Genomic DNA, 14,287 nt, shown 5'->3' on the forward strand with positions numbered 1-14,287 from the left:
AACGCGCCCAACAACTCTATCATGTCAAAACACAGTTGCGACTAAAATAAGATGCGTGCACATGGGAAAAACATAAAAATGACACAAAAATACGATCGAAAATTAATAACAAAAGATCGGTTCACCGGAACAGAGGGTAGCAAAAACGACAAATGTGTGGAGGACGGCGTGGCATAGGGCTGTCATGTTAAAATGTAGTTCTGATAGGGTTAAGAGGCGTTCACATGCAAAAAGACCAAAAAGACACGCAAAAACACTTTTAAAAATTAATAATAAAAAAGCCGAAAGTTGGAAGAGGGGGGAGAAAAAAGGAAAAATGTAGGGAAAGGCGCGGTGGACACTACTGTCAAGTCAAACTAGAATTCCGATGCAAACAAGGCAGGTTCACATGGAAAAATATCAAAAAGACGCACGAAAAGGTCCCGAAAAACCGCAAAAATTAATATTGGACAAACCCTGCATCGAAAGGACACATAGTAAAAATGAAAAATGTCAAGGGGAAAGGGTAGGGAAGGGTTAACACATCAGATCACCATTCCGAAGCAAGAAAAGCGCGTTCACATGGAAAATTGAAAAATGGGACAGTTCGAAGGGACGAACAGGGCTATAAAGGTAGATGGGGATTCTGCTGAATGTAGGGTGTGTTCACTTAGAAACACATCAAAATAAGGGAAAAATAGAAATGGAGGAAGAATAGCCCCAAGGGAGGGGTGATAGTGGACGGGTGGGTGGGGAAGGGACCCCAAGAGTGTAACAGAAAGTCATGGCATACATGCATGATCAAAGTGAGGCATATGCAGGGCGGTAGGCAATGTAGACGTGCAAGGACGTGTCCCCACACTTAAAACCTTAACGGATAGGGTGGACCGAACAACAGGGACCTAGTACCACACAACAGACCAACCGCTAACGTCCCCACACTTAAAACATGAACATCATTGACAACAAAAAGTGTAGGGTTCGAAAAACTTGGCCAATGTTGTCGAGAATCAAGGTTGACTGTTGATGGCACGTCCATTGTCATTGTCGGCTGCAGGAGGTACCAAGGTATCTTCACAGCACACGTCCTTCATGGCAGGGACCACGCGGCAGCACCCAGGGAGGTAGCTGATGGATGAATCGCGTCGAGTTAGTGTCGCTGACGAAGGAGAGTCACTCAGCTTACAGCACTCAGATGGGATGAGAGAACAATCACTCGCCCCATTACTAATATCACTCGATGAATAATGATTGAAACCCATATCTCTCACCCGGTTTAGGAATTGACAAGGGGGATGGTGCAGAGGGAATATGCCAGGGTGCACAGTTGATGGTGCATTAGTGCGTCCAACCCGTCTGGCATAGGTGCAAGGAGGAAGGCAAGGGAGCCTTACAGTACAGTGTATAAAGCAAAATGATGTGTCATGTGTTGATGGCAAAAACCCAGCCCATGGGTGCATAGGGAAATGGAAACGTACCTGACTCCAAAGGTCCTAACGTCCCTCAATCCTCACCTCTCGGTAATTGATCGAAGGAACTCCAGTCACACTCAGCCCACCCTCTATCTCACTCTCTATTGATAGATACAGGAGGGCAGCCATGTCCTGAAACCCATTGATGTAATCCTCACGGTCACTTGTGCAAAGGTTGTATGCCTTGTGCGCATTTGATGGTGCAACTGTGCATCCTGCCCAGTGCTAGCATACGGTGCAAGAAGGAAGGAGAGGGAGCCATATGGTGCAGTGCACAGAAACAGATCATGCTTTATGCATTGAGAGGCCCATCCTGTGCGTGCAACACTTCATTCACACCTCTCATCTCTCATTTGATTTGAAGGGAAAAGACTGGTCACTCACCCCACCCTCTGTCTCACTCTTTGTTGATAGTTACTTGATAGGATAAAAGCTCACGTCACTCGATTGGTTGTCGATGAAGATCGCATTGTTAGTTGTTGAAAAGGTGTACCCAAGGAGGTAGCCATCAGATCGAACGTGGGATTATATAGGAACATGGCGTTTGCTAGAGGACTGTCAAACGCTCTGCAGAAAGGCACATGACACAGCGTACCAAGGGAGGCAGCTTCGAAACTGGATCTTGGGGATGTCAATTGATGAATCCACTTTCTGGATTGTTGGGTGTTGCCACCTTTTCCACAGCCAGCTTCCCGCCCAAGGGTGTTAACCACCTTTTCTTGGAACGAGGCTTGCTATGATAGGGAATTTCTTCCTTTTCTCCCATAACAGTTTTTTTTTTCTTTTTTCTTGTTTTTTTTTCCCTTTCTTTTTTCTTGTTTTGTTGTTGTTTTTTTTTCTCCTATTCCCGAGGGTGTCACCACCTTTTCTCGAAAGAATAGGTCGGCATGACAAGGACCAAAGTCCTTTTCTCCCATGACCGATATGTATATTTTTTTCCTTTTTTCGAATTAAGAAAGAGAATGGTAGAAATACCATTTGTCAGAACCAACCTTGCCACTGCCGCTGGTGGAAAATAGAGGATAAGAGATCAGGTTTGGAAGGTGGGGCTGAGGGGACAGAGGGTTGTGTCCACCTCATCAGGAGTGGCTAAAGAACGTCTATCAGAAGTAGCATCATAAGAGTTACAGTGCCACGCCAACGGGGGAAAAGATCAGGTGACCGTGATTGTCAAGATCCCCAAGGAGGGAAGTACTTCTTTAGGCGATATCCATTGATCAGGAAGGGATCATCAGAGGCATCAACGGTCTGCACTTGGATAGAGCCATTAGGGTTGATAGCAAGTACCTTATATGGGCCCATCCACCGCTGTTGGAGCTTGCCAGGAAACTTGCCAAATTGTGAATCATAGGCTAGGACCAAATCACCTTCTTTGAACTCCTTGTGCTTGATGAAGTTGTCATGGTAAGCCTTACATCGAGCTTGCGTGGCTTCCATGCACTGTAGAGCCATCCAACGAGTTTCGTCCAAACATTCCAAGTGCAGGAGATGACGTTGCAGTGAATCATCATCCCCCAAATGCTCTTTGATAGCCACTCGCAAAGAGGGCAATTCCAGTTCAACAGGGAAAACAGCTTCTGTACCATACACCAACTGGAAGGGTGTCTATCCTATTGCTGATTTATGGCAGGTTCTGTACACCCAAAGGGCCTCTATAAGTTGATCATCCCAATCACGACGATGTGCGGCAGTTGTCCTTGTCAAGATCGAGCAAAGGATGCGATTGGTGACTTCGACTTGGCTGTTGGCTTTGGGATAGTAAGGAGTGGACTTGCGATGGCGGATCTTATACAGCTCTGTCAACTCTTCCATGACTTTATTAATGAAATGAGTGCCTCTGTCACTTACTGATGCCAGGAGACATCTTTCACGGTGGATTCCGTGAGGTTTTACGGTGGATTCCGTAAACTTTGATGACCGGGGCTCATACACAAAGTGGATTCTTTGTGCGAGAAGTTGTTGGGACGCCTGTCCTTTTCGGGCGTTTCATTAATTTTGTGTGTACATGGGTGACTCCATAGTGGGTGATTCCGCAAAATGCATATTAAATTAATAAACGTTTATGAGTTTAGAGTGTGCACTCGTAATAAATTAAGGTTAGGATTTATTTCTAACCAGTTGATTTATTTATGTAGCTGAAGACTGCTAGGTATTCACTTTTGTTGGTTTAATTGTATTATTTTACTAACGATTGTGAATGCTTCAGTTGATGTGTAGAGATAGCAGTAGTCGCGGAGGAAAGCATTGGAGGATAGCGAGTATTCGATTTATTGATTATATTTTGATGGGCGCATACCTTAGACATGACGCCTATATTTTGTTACACCTATTTATTGAGGAGTTGGATATTTATTATTATTTTGTATGCGCATGGGCGCACGATTATGTTATTTCTACTTGGACATTGTATTGGGCATGCCAGACTCTTTGGGCATCGTCCATTAGCTTTATTCCTATTTTGTGTTAAAGCAAACTCAAAAGCTAAAAGCTTGCTATTTTGTAATTTGGGCTATTATTTGAGCTTGAAGATGATTAATACATAAAATACATGCTTTGTGGAGCACTCACACAAGGCATGGGGGGAGATTGCACCCAATTGGTCTCTTGATCATATCGTTCATGCTTTTTACCTTGTAATTTGTGCAAAAAGTAGAGTTCTATTGTTCTTGGGGACCTTCCGGCATTCACTACGCGAGCGTACATCATCCGATCTGTGCACCAGTGGTATCAGAGCGAAGCTGAGATTAAGAGCTTCCAATCGCTACCCATCTTGTGCGAAGGCGGAGCTCCTGGAATGATCGAGCTCTACGGTCAATCTCGTCGCAAACGGTCGATAGAGGCAGAATCGTGGCAATCAAGAACCCCTGTTTCCAGCATCAAACTGCGAGGGACCGGTCTGCAAAGGCGGAGGACCACTTCCATCTCTTCTTCATCAAGTCATCTTCATACACAGAGATAAGTCAAAAACTCCATATCTCAAAGCTTTAAAAACTAAAGCTTAGAAAGCTTTAGAGAAGCCTAAAGCTTCAATAATTTAAAAAAATGTCATCGCGAGTTGTGAAGAGACCTCTGATTTTTGCGCCGGCTGAAAAAAACGGCCCCCCCCACGATTTTTGCCGTTGTCACTAGATTAAGCTCCCAAGCGTAATCACTTAAGCAACAAGTTACTTAAGCATTAATCAGTCAGGTCACACACAACCAATCAGATTCAGCAAGTCTATCAAGTCTAAGTTCTGCAAGTTCCACAAAGCAACTAAGTTCTTCAAGTTTACAAACTCTGCAAGTCACATTAGTTTGGTACTCTGCAAGTCAGACAAGTCAACTGGAGTCAAAACTGACTTTTGTTCAAAACTCATAGAAGGGTTGTTCCTGCGCAGAAACTCCGAACTCCAAAGTTGTTCATTGGAAGGTACTCTACCCATACGCAGGTTTGCTGAAACATTTTCAGCATACGAAGAAGGATAAAACACCAGATTTTTCGAAGATTGTGAAAGCCACACCCAAAAATACATAAGCCTTGTACACTCAAACTTAAGCTACGCTCATCCTGCTAACTTGATTTTGAGAGTGAAAGGTCTTTTGAGTTTTGTAGGATGATGGAACCACATATGGATGATTCAATGGCTGAAGGGGACCTACCTGAACCTATGATGGAGCAAAAGCTGGATTTAATCATGATGCAATTGGATGAAGAACGACGGGCTAGGCAAGCATTGCAAGTTCAATTGGGAAATTTACAAAGATCGTCTACCGATAAAGAAGAACCTCAATCTGAAGATCTTATCCGACGTACCATTGACGCGACTCTCGAAGCTCAAACCATCCGCAAGGAATCAAAGATAAGTAAAAGAAATTTCAAATTCCGTACTTTCAATGGCATTCGAGAGGGAAAAACTGTTCTTGCATTCATTAGTCAGTTTAACGACTACTTTCATAAGGAAACCTATGCAGAAAAAGATAAAATCAAGTGTGTCACTAATCATTTAGTGGATAAAGCATCTCTTTGGTGGACTGTAGTACGCAAGAGTATAGATTGTCCCGCTACCTGGGAGAATTTCAAGAAGAAGTTTATGCAGAATTTCCTTCCTCCACAATTTCATGAGAAAGCCATAAAGCAATGGGACCTTCTTCAGCAACGGGATCGTGAGCCTATTCCTCAGTACACAGAGCGTTTTTGGAATGCACTACTCCAGTTACGCACGCTTGAAGACGTACCTGAAGCAACACACAAGCGCAAGTATATGTCTGGACTCCTTGGGCATTACTATGCTGAAGTTAACATGTTCAAGCCTGCTACTCTTGAAGACGCAATTTCATTAGCTCACGACACCGAAGACAAGCTGCGAGGTAGAGACAGACGTCCACAGCAATTCCAAGCCAATGGTAGCTATGGATCTAAGAAATTCAACTCAAACTTTAGAAGATTTAATCCAGGTCGTTTCTCTTCATCATCTTTCTGTAAGAATTAGGCAAAACCACCTGCTTTACCATCCAATGTTAATCAAAACCCCAAGCCTATTCCACAGCCAAATCCCAATATCCCTAGACTTCCCGCCATTGCAAACAATGTAACCAAAGCCAAGCCAATAGTATGTTATAAATGCCACCAGCTTGGACATCTAGCAGCAAATTGCCATTCAAAGAAGCCACCTGCCCATATCAACTACCTTGGAGCAATGGAAGATGACGAACATGAAGAAATGCCTGATTTCACAGAAGATGAGGACGACACTACTACTCCTTCGGATACTTTACCAGGTATGCCAACTCCACATTCTTTATTGACTGTGAAATGTTTAGTGCATGGAAAGGAAAAGATTATTTTGCATGATGACGGTAGCACTCATGATTTTATTTTAGCAAAGTTAGTAAAGGAATTGAAGTTACAGACTGTATCTACGCATTATCGCATCAAAGCAACATTCTTAGGCACTAGGTATAATGGTACACATGAAGTGCATGACTTAGAAATTCAAATTGGTCAATACATTGAAAGAAGAAAATTTCTAGTTGTTCCATTACAGTCAAGTGACATTATTTTAGGTATGCCTTGGCGTCATCAGCATAACCTAGATATAGATTATTCCACACATTCAATTAATATTAAATTTCAAGGAAAACCTATTACATTGTATGGTATGCATGCATCTAATGCTTTTCCACTACTTTCACATACTCAAGCTAAACGTGCATTACGCAAGAGTAGTAAATTTTATCTCATTTGGGTGAATGAATTGCAAGTTAAAGAAAATCATATGCATCCTAGGCATAAAGAATTTCTTGCACATTTTAAAGACTGTTTTGCCGAAGATCTACCACCTGGTTTACCTCCTTCACGTCTAGAAGACCATAAAATAGGTTTGATTCCTGGAACACAACCACCTTGCAAAGCACCATATAGGCATAACCACATAGAGCAAAAAGAAATTCAAAGTCAAGTTGAGGAATTACTAAATAGAGGATTGATTAGACCTAGTAGTTCTCCATTTGGTGCACTTGTTCTGTTAGTCAAGAAAAAGAATAATACCTATCGTATGTGCATTGACTATCGAGCTTTAAATAAGATCACTGTAAAGAATAGGTATCCCATTCCTAGGGTCGATGACCTTATGGACAAAGTGCAAGGATATGCTATATTTAGTAAAATAGACCTTAAATCTGGTTATCAAAGGTGAGACTAGATAAGTCTGACATATTCAAGACTGCATTTAGGACACAGTTTGGTCATTATGAATTTTTAGTGATGCCATTTGGATTGACTAATGCACCTGCTACATTTAGTAGAATGATGAACCGTATATTTTTGAAATATCAGTATTGTGTAATTGTCTTCTTTGATGATATTTTGGTGTTTAGTCAAAATGAGAAAAAACATTATTAGCATTTGTCATTGGTTTTTCAGTTATTAAAAGATAATCAACTGTATGCAAATCCTGAAAAGAGTGAATTCTTTAAAACAGAAATTGAGTATTTAGGTCATATTGTATCATCTGATGGAATTAAAGTTGACCCTAGGAAAATAGATGCAATATTGAATTGGCCTAAACCTAAAAATGTACATGAGTTACGATCATTCTTTGGTCTTGCTAGTTTCTATAGGAAGTTTGTATGTAATTTTTCATTACTTGCTTTACCACTAACCAAACTTCTAAAGAAAGGTATTGTCTATCGTTGGTCCGAAAATCAATAGAAATCCTTTGACTTATTGAAATATGCATTAACCCATTCCCCTGTCTTACAGTTGCCTGATTTTAATAGACCATTATTTCTAGTAGTGACTAATGCTAGTGGATCAGGAATAGGAGCCGTACTTATGCAGGATAATCATCCCATAGCCTATTCTAGTTGTAAGCTCAAACCCTCTGAATTGAAATATTCCACATATGACAAAGAACTATTAGCTATTGTACAAGCATTAAGACAGTGGAAACGCTACTTAATGGGTTCAGAATTTATGACTAAGACCGATCAGCAAAGTATTAGATATTTACTTAGCCAACCCCAAATATTTGACCAACATATCAAATGGGCATCTTTTATCCAGAGTTTTCATCCTATCATTCAATATCAACCCGGTAAAGAAAATGTAGTGGCTGATGCATTAAGTAGAAGACCTGCCATTCATAATATTTTTGTTATATCTTTTGATTCTTTGATTGCTATGAAAGATACTTATCATCAGGATATTACTTTTCATGCTGATTGGAATAAATTCGTTCAAAATAACTGGATTCCTATTGATTCATTGTCATATAATGATGGATTTATGTTTTATGAAAAGAGATTGTGTGTTACAATTCCATTCAGATCTTTTGTTTTGAATGAGATTCATTGTCCTCCATATCAAGGTCATAGAGGTATCATATCTACTTTACGTACATTAACTGAAGATTTTTATTGGCTGCATATGGACACTGATGTATCTAACTTTGTTTCTGAATGTTTGATTTGTCAAAGAGTTAAGAGACATCATGGTAAACAGTATGGATTACTTATGCCTTTGTCTATTCCATCTAGACCATGGGAACAAATTTCTATGGATTTTATTACTGGTTTACCTAATACTAAATCTAACCATGATATGATTTGGACAGTAGTAGATAGATTTAGTAAACAAGCATATTTCATTCCATGTAAGAAAACTTTAACAGCATCACAGGCAGCACAATTGTTTTTGAAAACTATTTTCACTAACCATGGATTACCAAAAGTTATTGTTTCAGATCGTGATTCTAGATTTTGTAACAACTTTTGGATTACTCTGTTTGCTAACCTAGGCACAAAAATTGATTTCTCTTTTGCATTTCATCCTGAAATTAATGGACAAACAGAAGCCACTAATAGCACTATTCCAGATCTTTTACGTGCTTATACTATTTCTAAACCTCAGACATGGGATACACATTTGCATTTATTACAGTTTGCATATAACAATACACCACACACATCTACAAAGAAAGCACCGTTTGAAGTGATTTATGGTTATAGATTATCTACACCTGTTGCAACTTTGTCAAATAGAATTCAGAGTGCTGATGATATTGCTAGTATGCATAATACTATTTTTGATGAGGTTAAAGACATGATTGCCAAAGCCCAGCAATCATATACCAAACAAGCCAATAAGAAAAGACAAGCAATAAATTTCAAAGTTGATGACTATGTTTGGTTGAGAATAGAAAAACGTAGACTACAAAGTGTAGATAGACATCTAGTTGTGAAATTAGCCCCTAGATTCTATGGACCATTTAGGATCATTCGTAAAATAAATGACAATGCATTCAAGTTAGAATTACCACCTCACTGGAAAATTCACAACACATTTCACATTAGTTTATTAAGACCATTTAGAGGCCAATTACCTGTACACCCTGTTTATGAAAACCCACCTTTGTTAGAGGAAGAGACTGAAATACTTGAACCTGAAGCTATCATAGATACTGACTTTATGACCACTAGAACTGGCCGAAGATATTCTAGATATCTAGTTAAATTTTAGAACCATCCTATAGAGGAAGCACAATGGATGCACGCTAGAGACTTAAATGCTTTCCCCACTCTGTTAGCTTCACATTGAGCTAATAGCAATTGAGGTCAATTGCTATCCCACCCCGGGGGTATGATGCCAGGAGATATATTTCACGGTGGATTCCGTGCCACAGTGGATTCCGTGAGGTTTTATGGTGGATTCCGTAAACTTTGATGACCGGGACTCATACACAAAGTGGATTCTTTGTGCGAGAAATTGATGGGGACGCCTGTCCTTTTCGGGCATTTCATTAATTTTGTGTGTACATGGGTGATTCCATAGCGGGTGATTCCGCAAAATGCATATTAAATTAATAAACGTTTATGAGTTTAGAGTGCGCACTCGTAATAAATTAAGGTTAGGATTTATTTCTAACCAGTTGATTTATTGGAGCCCCGAGAGGAACACCAAGGAAAAAGGAATTCTCTTGCAAGAAAATCTATCTTGTAACATCAACAAGCTTGTTTATCATGTTTCATATGATCACAATGAAGAAAAGAACACCAGGCACAACAAATCTTCATGCAGCATCATGTAGATCTCCCACGGTTTTTAATAGAATCAACCATATTCTTCAATATCTTCATAAAATCCATCAATAGAACAAAGAAAGCAAAGGAATACACCATCTTTGAATGGAAATACATCACATAGTATTCATCTTCAATATCTTCATAGTCTTCTCTCTCAATCTCTCATATACAATCACTCTGTTTGAGTAGAATTGGCTATCTCTGACTCTCTCTATCTCACTCTATCAATAATACATCATGTCCTCACTACAATCTCTCAAAAATCACTCTCAATAATCACTCTTAGGTCGTGGATACCCCTCCCAAGAGGTATGTCTGATATGAAGAGTCACCAGAGCCACTACAGTGTCTCTTCACGGCTCACTACTGTCACTTCACTCTAGTCTTCTCTTGAGTCTTTAACAGCTACTTCTTCCACTTCCTTCAGCTCTTTTGCACTTGTATTCACCTCTTTCCAAGGCTAGAAAACTTTCCCCAAAGTCACACATACATTCCACAGAACACTTACAGAAGCATACAGAACAGTACCAGAACAGAGACAGTACAGAACAGAACAGAGACAGAACAGAAGCAGAAGCTCTACAGAAGGTTACAGAAGGTCATCAAAACTTCATAACTCATTCTCAAATCATTCCAAACTCTCACAAACCATTCAATAAGCTTTCACAAGATCTCAATCTTCATTAATCAATACTTCATCCCTCCTTACAGAAGACAATCAGAACAAAACAGAACAAAACAGAAGGTATACAGAACCATTCAGAATATCACAGAACCACCAACAAACATCATGATCTTCCAAAACACAATCAATATCATCCAAAACATTCTCAAACCACTTCCAAATCAACCAATCATCCCATAAAATCAACCATTCAGCTCTCAAAAACAACAAAAATCAGCCAAAAAACAAGTCATTTCAACACTCAACATATCCCCACACTTAATAAGGAAGCGTCCTCGCGACCCAGGAAAAAGGGAATACAAGTTCATAGAAAAGCTCAACTTTGATCTTCAATATCTTTTCACAAAGAATCCATCCACCACGACCCCGTCTTATAACCTGTTTCTGATATAAAAATACAAAGAAAGGAAAACCCTGTATACATTAACACCTCTTATCAAACTAAAAATCACAACAAATTTGTAAAGGATATAAGAGTTTGCTTCTTCTTCATCAGCATCAGCTTCAATTCTCCATCCACGATCCCAACTTTACAAATCTCCAAAACATAGCTCGTACACAAAATCCAATAGGAAACCACCACGTTCGTTTGACATACATGAACTCACAACACAAACACTAATACACAACACAACCATCTGAATGACTCCGTCAAAAAGAGAGTTTTGCATTAAAAGCTTCCATTATACATGGAAAAGGTATCAATGAAGATGATCCCTCTTAAAAGATTGATGTTGTCGGAATCGATCCATAGATAAGGATTCATCTACAAAGTTTTTAGGAGGATTTTGAAAAAATTGGAGACAGCACATCCTTTCCAACAGGACCAAGTATCTGCTAGGCAAACAGAGGGCATGAAAATACAGTATCTCCAGCTGTTGGGAATCAATGCTAACATTGACATTCATGCACAACTTTGGAATAGGCTTTGAATCAGTATGAGAGTGCCTATGCATATACGCCAGGTACCAAGCAAAGTGAGCAGTTAATCTCACTGAGGGATCTGCAGACTGTGAATATTGTTGGGCAAAATGAACATAGTTTTGATAAGCTTGACTAGAAGCTGTCCATTCCCCTGGAATTACGGGCCAATTAATCTGTGGTCCTGTAAGGCAATCATCCGAACTCCATCCCCTTCTTCTGGAAATCTGAGTATCAAAACCGTCACAGTCACTAACCAACTGAGGTGGTTGAGATATGGAAGTGTTAGGAGAGGGTAATGGAATAAGGGAAAGTGGATGTAGGGAAGGATAGGAAAAATCATAAAAGGAAGAAAAGGTTAAAGAAGGAGTGGCAGAAATTTGTAAGGAATCACTAAGGAATGGTGTTAACTGATAAATAGGAAATGTGGAGGGTACATTAATGAGGGGTGAAGGACAGGTTGGAGAAGGGGAAAATACCCTATCCTCAATAAAGGAACAGTATGTGAAAATAGGAATTTGAGGGAAATTGGAAGGTTGGAAAAGAAGTGGTAAAATTACTGTGGAATTAGTTTGACAAAGGGAAAAATATATAGCATAGCGGTGAGCCAATTGTTGGTAATAGAGGAGGGTAGGAACAGAAGGTCCCAAGAGAGATCGTCTATGATAGGCATCAAAGAAGATAGCATCAAATGGATTATGTTTGGAAAGATAGGTTAAGAGATCCATCCTCAGTTGGTTAGTACTCTGGGCAAAGGTAGGAGCTGTGTTTTGTCTTTGGTTTAGGACCACCGAATCAATCATGGGATGCCACGAATTATCCTGACAATCAGCTACTTTGGAGGAATAACTCTGAAACATATCAGCTATGCGCAACTCCAAATGATTGACATATAGAACAGCCTGTAAGACCACATCCCCCACATACCATGCCATATCTACCTCATCTGGAATTAACAAATCTCCTCGGAGATACATGTATGACATCAACATGGTGTCTGGCGTGACAGAATCTTCAAAGACCATTCTGACTACCTCTGTCAACAACTCAGCAGACCAAGCCCCACTCCAGCCATCCTCTGAAAAAGGTAAATCCATCGTGGAAAGCTTCATATAGAAAGCCAACTTCTGTAAGTGGTAGTGGACAAAGAAAGAATGGTCTGGTAGGACATATTCCTGAAACTGTTCAAAGGTAGACCATAACAAGTCCATTCTGGACTGCAATCTTTCCACTTTGTCTTGGAATAGAGGGCACAAAGTAGCCTGTCTCTGTAGGGCAGCCAAATCCTGCTGTGAAAGAGAAGGAATCAATGGAACAGGAGGGCTTGGAGGAACAGAGCGGGACTTTGCAAGCTGATCTTGCAACTGCTGGATTTGGGAGGCTTGGTTGGCCACTGTGTCATTAGCCATCTGTAAAGCTGAAAGCTTGTCATCTAAAAGAACTTGGAATTCTTTCACTTCGCTGGACATCCTCTCCTTCTCTGCTGAAAGGCGAGTAACCTGTGACTAAGCCTCGAATAACTGGGTCTTCAATGAAGAAATCTCATCGCTTTGAGTGGCAACCAGTTGGGTTTGCTGTTCCATTTGCTTAAATAGATCTGCTAGGGTATCCTTAGCAGAAGCTAACTCAGATGTTGCCTTATGCAACTGGTCTTTAGACTACATGAGCTCCTCATAGAAAGATGCGTACAACTGTTGAACACAGGCTGTCACGGACAACTCAATGGAACTTTAAATATCCTTGCAGAGGAAAGGAATGGCATCTCCTGAAACGAGACTGTTCAGGGAAGGAACTGAGATCTCCAAGGATCCTTCTCGATGTGCTCGGAACAGATTATTGCAAGTGAGATACCCAGGGAGTTCACTGCCAGAGGTAGCAGGGATAGGTACTGAGGGAAGTACAGCAGGGGCTTTATGCACTACCCTCTTCAAGCGTTTGCGCTGTATGACCAAGGGAGGCGGAGAATCATCATCCTCTATGTCAATGGGTTCTGACTCTTCTGAAGGTGGAGGAGGAGGTACTGGATCTGATGGAGGAGGTGGAGGCACAGTCTTCTGTAAACCTGAATAGGTCAAGAAGGCAGACAAATATGATCCATAGGTAACATTGGTAACATTACCCCTCGTGACTTTAACAAAATGCTGATCCATTTTAGTAAGGAGGTAAGTGCTCCAATCAATAGCAACTCCTTTCAACACCATCCTGGAAGCTGTGAAAAGCTCTTTGGACAAATAGTGGGATGGCGTTTTGGCAGGCATAAACCTGTCCTGAAGGAACTGACACATCGTCTTCCATACGGGATCAGTGATCATAGAAAACGAAACTCCTGAAGAGTTTATCACTTTCTTAACATCAAGGACTTCCCTTGTCTGCTTCTGCAACAGCTTGAGAATCTCTTCATTAGAGAAGAACTGACGAGTGGTCACAAAAGGTTCTCCTTTGAAGGGTAAAGACAGAGCCTTCCCTAAGCCTCGAGACGTCAATGTCATAGACATTCCTTGGACTACGCCTGTCTTCTTGCTGTAAGAGGCCAGGAACTCATCACATAAGGACGGATCCTCCGGAAGCAATGGAAAAGGAGTGGCTACAAAAGCAGCAAGTCCTGCCTTCGTGAGGGGCTCAAAAGTAAGTAGGGACGAGTAATCCCTACTAACTAATGGGACGTACT

Source organism: Lygodium microphyllum, chromosome 9 (genome assembly GCF_053477565.2).
Source record: "Lygodium microphyllum isolate KBCC chromosome 9, Lygodium_microphyllum_v1.1.10, whole genome shotgun sequence".
Taxonomy (NCBI): Eukaryota; Viridiplantae; Streptophyta; class Polypodiopsida; order Schizaeales; family Lygodiaceae; genus Lygodium; species Lygodium microphyllum.